We start from the raw sequence: 8,062 nt of genomic DNA, 5'->3' as shown, positions 1-8,062 counted from the left end.
ACATTGATTTTGAGTCTTATAGGATAACCACTATCAGACCTTTTAAGGAAATAGGAGTTGATATTGTAGCCATCAGGTAGTTTGTGTCTATTTTTCCCCAAGGACTGGGAGAGCCTTCCACCACCCATCATTCATATGTGTGACATTCTGATATGAGAAGTACAGAGAGGACAAAAAGAAGCAAAAAGCTACCATTGATAATCTTAATAAAGCCTATTCCTCTTTGGCAGAGTCACATTGAGACCTCTGGATTGCAAATGAAAAATTGGTTACAAGAGAGAAGAAGAGGGATGAGTTCTTTATCAAGATATAGAAAGTGCTGAAAGGACTATGAAAGGTGCTAAAATACTGAGATAGACTTCCTTTCTCTGTAGTGGAGAGTGATGATGAGGGCCCAGCCGAGTGGACTGATCTTGAAAAGAATGGTAATGATACAAAATCCAAGAGTGAAAGTAGCCCTTGATGCGGTTTTAGGTAGCACCCTTATCTCTTTTAACCTTGATTATTTATGCAGTAGGGATACTACTACCTTTTCAGTTATAGGTGTCGCCTAATAAATGTGATTTAGGCCTGTATTATTAATATTTCAGCATATTTTTCTGCTCTTTTGGATGATTCTTACTTGGGTTGTAATATTCGGGCACTCTGATGGTGCCCACATTTGGATGGATTAGTTACTTTGTTCTTAGTTTTATAATTATTTTAGTTTTAATCGATGAGCTTATTCCTATGATAAACTGAGTGACGACATTCTTAATGGTAAAGCATCGTGATTGGGTTTTAACCATAGATGTAGGGAAAGTCTGAGTACCCGTGGCATCAAGGCCATGAATGCAAGGGAAGTCTGATTACCTATGACATTGATAACTTGGGATCACATTCAAACCCATTGGCAAAGTCTAAGTAGCAATATGGGTGGTCCACTCATATCAGATCCACAATGTGAGACAATAACTTGGGTTGTTGCCAAGGTTAATAAATTGTGCGTGTTACAAATGTAAAACAAACAACACCCTCCGTCCAAATATTTTTTCAAAATTCGAGGGCATAGACCTAAGAAACCTTGTAACAAAACTTTTCCTCTCTCTATGACTCTAAAAATTGGCTTTAGAAGAATAGTAAATACTCTATTTTTGTCTCGAGCGGGAGGAACAATTAACCCCTTGAAGAAATTTGCATGCCATGTGTGTGAGATTATTTGTCTACATCTCATGTGACTTGTACCATCTAGAACTTGCCCCATTAGTCTTTCAAAGTTAAATTTTGATTGTTCTTGGTTTGTAAAATAATCATAGGCTATCATTATTCTTGGTTCGTAAAATGATCATAGGCTATCTTATGACATTGGAAGCCCGATTTAGCCTAAAAATCCTACCAATACATAGGAGTTACCCCTAGTCACCCTCTTTAAGCCATTGGATTTTTCTTTGACAAACACATTACAAGTTGTGACCCTTCTATTTATCTTCCTTTGAGCCCTACCCTTCTTGAGATTAAGAATACAAGTTGATTCTAAAATCCTAAGTTGGGGGTGGTGAAAATTAAAAGAGATATAGTTGGGCCACGAATTCATATGAAGGTGCCTACAAGCTTAATGATAATAAAGCATTTTGATTTGAAGAAAGAAAAGATCCCACACAGGAAATAAAGACATGATTTATGCATAAAAAAAAAGAGAAGAAAGAGGAAGTGGGGAAAATGAATAAAAGGTTAAGTGGACAAAATAGTAAAAGAAAAAGAAGCCGCCCAGTATCAACAAGTGAAGACAGTAATATAGGAGTTCAAGGAGGGTTTAGCCCAATTATCCTAAGTTGATATCCTACCCTTCCCTAAACTTACATTACAAGTTCAAAAAGTCCTTTGTGATTCCCAATCAATTGTGGTCATTGTTATGGCAATTGAAAATAGAGGCAAGCCTATGGCATGGTACTTGTTAACTTAGAGAATTTCTTGAGAGAGAGAGAGTGGTTTCACTTAAAATTCCTTATTGTAGGATTGGTAACTAGGTGTGTGAAATCTTCTTTCTTATGGGAAGGCATGTGAACAAATTGAGGTGGGTGATTTTGTCATCTTCAGCACAATGAGATAAAAAGAAGTATAACATAGTTATAGTCAACAAGTGAGTCATTTAGAGTGTTAGTAGTTGTTACATGATTCCTCCCCAAATCCTAATGCATCTTTCAAATATTCCATTTTATCGAGGGATGTAGTTGAAACCATTATGCCCGTGTGCAAAGAGTTTTTTGTGGTAGCAATCAAATTTAAGTTATCATGATCATTGGGTAATACAATGAGGTCATACATATGAAATTGTCTCATAGAAATGGGTGGTGCAACTTGAGGACAAGCAAAGTTTTAAGTTGGGGGTGTTGATGAGTAGTGATTTTACCACTAATTTGAACACAAAATTTATGCACACTACCATGTTCTGTTTCAGAAAATGAGACATCAACATGATTTAAAGGCACTAATATCTACATTTTGCAGGTATCTAGTTGAGAAGGTGAAATGATATGGATTGAATCTCAAAAAGGGATCAAATGGACAAAAATGGAGTGCAGTAGGAGAGCTGAAGTAGTTCAGCCTTAGTTATCGTGACCGTGGTCCTGAAGCCATGGTCGCGGTCAATCAAGATGGTCAGCATAAGGCGATCATGGAGCATATCCATGGTCGTGTAGCAACGGTCAAGGTCAAGTCTGCATGATCGCAGTTCAAAGGGAATATGACCCAAGGCAGTTTTATAAAATTACATAGACGAATCCCAAACAATATTAAGGCAAAAACCCTTTCTTCTTTTGGTATTACTTACCTCATAGATATTTTTTTAATTGAAAGCAATAAACCCTAGTTAGTCAAGTGAGTAACTAATTGTGGAGGCTTTAATTTCTTAGTATTTTGTAAAGAATGAATACTTTGGATAATCCTTATGATATATCTTTCTTTACCTTCTTCATGAGTAGCTAAGTAAATTAGTCTTGGGATTATGTTGAACTAAAGTGTAATTTTGTATTGTTGTTGTTGTCTTTGCATAATTCTTAGTTGTTGAGTGTGGATTCCACCATTGTTTAAATTTATGAGTTGGAATTTGTAGGTGAAAACCCTAAATCTCCAAATAGGTTGGATGGATGAAAACTCCAAACTCTAAAACTCGTCATCATCCTTGAAAGAAAGATGAAGGTGAACTTGAGGTAACCCATAACATCCTTGAAAGAGGGTTATAAGAGGACAAGGTAATGGTGGACAATTGAGCCTATGGTTTACTACCTTTTGCGATCTTAAAAATAAGTGTTTTTGAGTGTAAATCATGTCAAGATCATCATCCTAGAAATAAGGATGATTGATTGAGGTTTTAGGTGCTTACGAATTGCACACTTGTTAGGTGATCAAAAGAGCCAATTGGTGAAATCATTGTGGTTTTATTGAAATATTGACCACAACAACTTTCGACCTAGCCTATCCTCTAGTTAACAACTAAGCTTTATTCTAAACCATCATCAACCCACATGTTTTACCTTTAGGTAGACGTAATCCCAAGATATCCTCAATTCTTGATTTTAACTCAAAAATATACTATTTGTGCATTGTTAGTCGAAAATCATTACAAACCAATCCCCCCCCCCCACTTTATTTTACATGTCATGTTTGTTATCATTTTGGGTAATCATTTAGTAATTAGAGCACCCATAGGACTTGAAATTTATAATTCACTCTTTATGGATTCGACCCCAACTCTAGTTGGGTTATTAACAACGACGAACTCACATCTCAAACATCGGAGTGAGTTGAGCATTATCAAAATGGCACAGTTGTCGAAGAGTGGAATATAGATTTTACTTTTGTGGTGGGATTCTGACTTGGGAATACCCGAGGTTGTATAATTTACTTTATTTGGTGTTTTTACTTTTTTAGGTAATCGAAGTGTTAACGAAACAATGAGTCATAATGCAAGCATCATGGGCCCATTTTACGGTCACCTAGATGATGAGGGCCAACTAAATGAAGCAGGATAAATAAGTGCGATCCGTATCCCACCAACTAATGGAACGGAGTCTTCCATGTGACTAGCATCATGCTTCACATATTTCAAATGAAAGAATTATACGGGTTTCAAGCCTTTGAGGATCGAAATGTCCATTTGAAAATTTTATGGAAATGTGTGTGCCATAAAAATAGCACACATTAATCGAGAAACCATTTGGCTTTGCCTTTTCCGGTTCTAACTAATGGGCGAGGCAGTTTTATGGCTCCACTCACTTTCACCTGGATTAATTATATCTTGAGATATTCTTACTATAGTGTTTCTTAATAGATACTTCCAACCATCTAAAATGCTGCAAAAGTGGGATGAGATTGTAAATTTTTGGAAAATGAATGGAGAGCCATTGTTTAAACCTTAGGAACGATTTAATGGAAAATTAGCCCAATGTTTAAATCATGAAGTCGCAGAGAAGATGCTTCTTGAGATCTTCTACTGTGCCCTTGATCCATTAAACAAAATAGTGGTGGATAATACGGCGGGTGGATCCATAGTGAATATGCACCACCATGCGGACTTTCTATTGATAGGAGAAGTGTCAAAGCAAAATTAGGATTGGCATACCCGGGATACCGAAGTTCCCAATATCCCTTCCACTACTTCCATAGTTGATAATGAACAAAGAAAGTGGAATGAAGAGAATGATGAGGCGATGGAAAAAATGATGACCTAACTTGAACTCTTGACAAAGCATATTATGGGTGCACCCGCGAAAGAGGTAAATGTCGTAGCATCAAAATATTATGTAGATGATGAAGAAGCTAAGAAGTTGGATGAGGAAATTTGGTATTCCCCCCCTTCCCCCCCCCCCCCCCCCCCCTCCGCCCCCATCAAAGGTAAGGTGGGAATCAAGATCAGATGGACCACGAGCTGGATAGAGATTAGAGAAATCATGAGCGTGATTATGACCATTATGTCCCCACTCATGATCAAGCTAAGGCCAAGGAATCTAGTATCATTAACCCTGAAAAGTTCAAGACCCAGGATGCGTTAACAAGGAACTTGAATAGAGTGGAAGGTATGGACAAAATAGTTTATGATTTAAAGGGTGATTTCTCCCAACTTTCCCAAACTGTGGTGTCTCACTCCACCTCTATCAAAAAATTGGAGATCTAAGTTAGGAAAATCTCCATGCAACTAAATGATAGGTCTAGAGGTGGACTCCCTAGTGACATGATTTCTAATCTAAAGAATGATTCTCAAGTTCTAGAAATTATCACAAGAAATGTAAAGACACTTGATAAACCCTCTAAAGAAGGCTTAAGTTAGAAAATACCCAAAGCTAAAGCAAAAGAGGTGTTACCTTAAAGTCAAGAAGATAATGATGCAAAGTAAATCAATGACAGTGATGAAGAAATGGTAAATAATAAAAAAATCCATAAAGTGAAGCAAGACCCACAATCCAAGTTCTTCCCCCATTCCCTCAACGATTACATAAAAAGAGGAAGGTGAAAAATTGAGTAAGTTCATGGAAAACTTAGCCATCTATCAATAAATATTTTGTTTCTTAAGGCGATCCAAGAGATCCAAGGATACGCTAAGTTAATGAAAAATTTGATGTCCAAAAAGAAGCTTGTTGAAGGTGAAACCATTGAGGTCACTCTTGAGTGTAGTATTATCATGGATAGTAAGGTTACGAAAAAAGAAAGATGACCCCTGAGTATTCACTATTCCTTGTACAATTGAGATGCATGAGTTTACAAAAGCTTTATGTGACCTTGGTGCAAGCATAAAATTAATGCCTTTTGTCATTGACAAGAAAATCAAATTGAATACCCCTACACCGACCTTTATGCAACTTTTAATGGCAGACCAGATCATCAAAAGGCTAGTGGGAATTTTTTTGATGTCCTTGTTAAAGTGGGCAAGTTTATACTTTTGAAAGACTACATGGTATTAGATTTTGAAATGGATTAAGAGGTAGCTATCATCCTTGGTCTTCTTTTCTTAGCCATCGAAAGAGCCATCGTCGATTTAGAGATGGGGGAAATAAAGTTTAGAGTGTAATAGAATGAGGTCTCTTCCAAAATTTGCAAGACAAAAAAGTAAACTACGGAACTTCAAGTGGTCTTCGTAGTGGGTATTAAAAGTGGGAAGGTAAACAGGTAGGGACTTAATAACCCACCTTGAGCGTGGAAGAATAAAGACGTTGTACCATGATGATAACTTGTAATACCCCACATTTTTCCTAGCTCAAACTTGTCCCAAAAAATGTCAAAGATTAGCTCTTAGAATGAATGATATTTCTTTTGTGTTGAGTTATTTAGATTTGAACTTTCTATGGCATAAGAAATTGAATAAGTTTTCCAACGATATAAAATTTGCTTAAATCCGATAACCAGGTAAGAAGTTATGGCTATTTTCAATGGGCCTCTGCGATATTAGAGCATCACGGAGAGAGCCAAATTCCCAATTGTTCAAATCCAGTGAAGGACTGTGATGTTGGCGTGTCACGCTAAGTGTACAGGTCCCATCAAAGGTGGCAACGCGATACCACTGTGTCGCGCCTCCATGAATTTTCTAGTGTCTTGGAGCAATAGTGGCGCATCGCGCCAAGGCCAAAAATTGAGACCCTAGTTTATTTTTTCAATTTCGTTTAGGAGTTAAAGGGGGGTATTTTGAACTTTTCTCTAATCCATCCAAACTCATTATTGAAGCCTTTTAGAAGCATTATATGCTAAGTTTTATTGAAATTACTCTCATCCAAAACCCAAGGCTTCAACATTCATCTCCAACAAACTCAAGATTCCACCATTCTTTTTCCAAATTATTTCAAGATTTAAGATCCCTAGACCAAGATCTCCAAGAATCTTTATTCAAAAGAATAAATAGTATCTCAAAAAGCATGCTTATTTATTTAGTTCGTCATCTAAGATATGTGGGGTTATGAAAAAGGACAATTCTTTCGTCCTTGTGCCCAAAATTATATTTTTAAGCAAGTTTCTTATGATTTGAAATTAGGGTTAATGCCTAAAGTATCTTATTGATGATTTTGAGTATAATATGATTGAATTATGAAATTTCACGTTTGTTTTGAGTTAAAGAATGCTCTTTTATGATTTTTGAATACCATGAGCATGATTTGAGACATTGTTTATAGATTTTTAATTGAATTGAGCATGACATTAAGAATCTTGATTTTACTATATGGGCGTTGTTGATGATTCTCAAAAAGCATATTTGAGTATTGATATTTCAAGAATTTGTGCTTTTAAGCTACCTGAGATTAGCATATTTTCAGTTATATAAACAGTAGTTGATCTTTGGATCCTCAGTTTAGCTATGGAATCAACTTTTCAGAATTTACTATAGTTTATAGAACCAGATTTCAAATTTGAGTACAGTTTATATCAAATAGATGCATAATTGGTTTCAGATAAACCCTTATTCTAGCTTTTAAAAATGGATTTCCAATAAAGTGAGCATAGAGATAATAAGGGAGTAGTATTTAACACCGAGCGGGGAGTGTGGGTTTAGCGTATCCTACTTCCATAGAAGTACTAGCCAATGTAGGTATAGATTTAGATATTCCTATTAGATATGGATGACCGATTTAGCTTGTGATCAATCACATGGATTAGACTACACTCCCTGGCAAGAGTATGATACCTCTCCCTAACATGAGATTTCTTCCTTAAGAGGACAAAACGTTAGGCTCACATGGTTTATGTCGGTTAAGAGAACCTCCCTACTAGTAAAGAAAAGCTTTGAAAGAATTCCCTTACGATGAAATATTTTCCCCAAAGCTTTGAAAAATCTCCCTTACAAAACAGTTTTAAAAGAATTTTCTTTCAAATAAAACAATAAAGTATTTTCCATACAGACTTGCAGATTCCACTTATCCTATATGATTTGAGAATGAGAACGGAATATAGATTTCATAACTAAGTGTAATGACTCACAAGATTTAGACTATATGCCTTGTTATTCATGATTTTGACTTTTAGATTTTAGATTTTCTCAAGTTTTTGTGAGTCATTTACATTTAGCATGCATGATTTTATAAACTGTGATGATATTGGTTAC

This window comes from Capsicum annuum, chromosome 9, assembly GCF_002878395.1.
Source record: "Capsicum annuum cultivar UCD-10X-F1 chromosome 9, UCD10Xv1.1, whole genome shotgun sequence".
NCBI lineage: Eukaryota > Viridiplantae > Streptophyta > Magnoliopsida > Solanales > Solanaceae > Capsicum > Capsicum annuum.
This window is presented reverse-complemented; position numbering follows the sequence as displayed.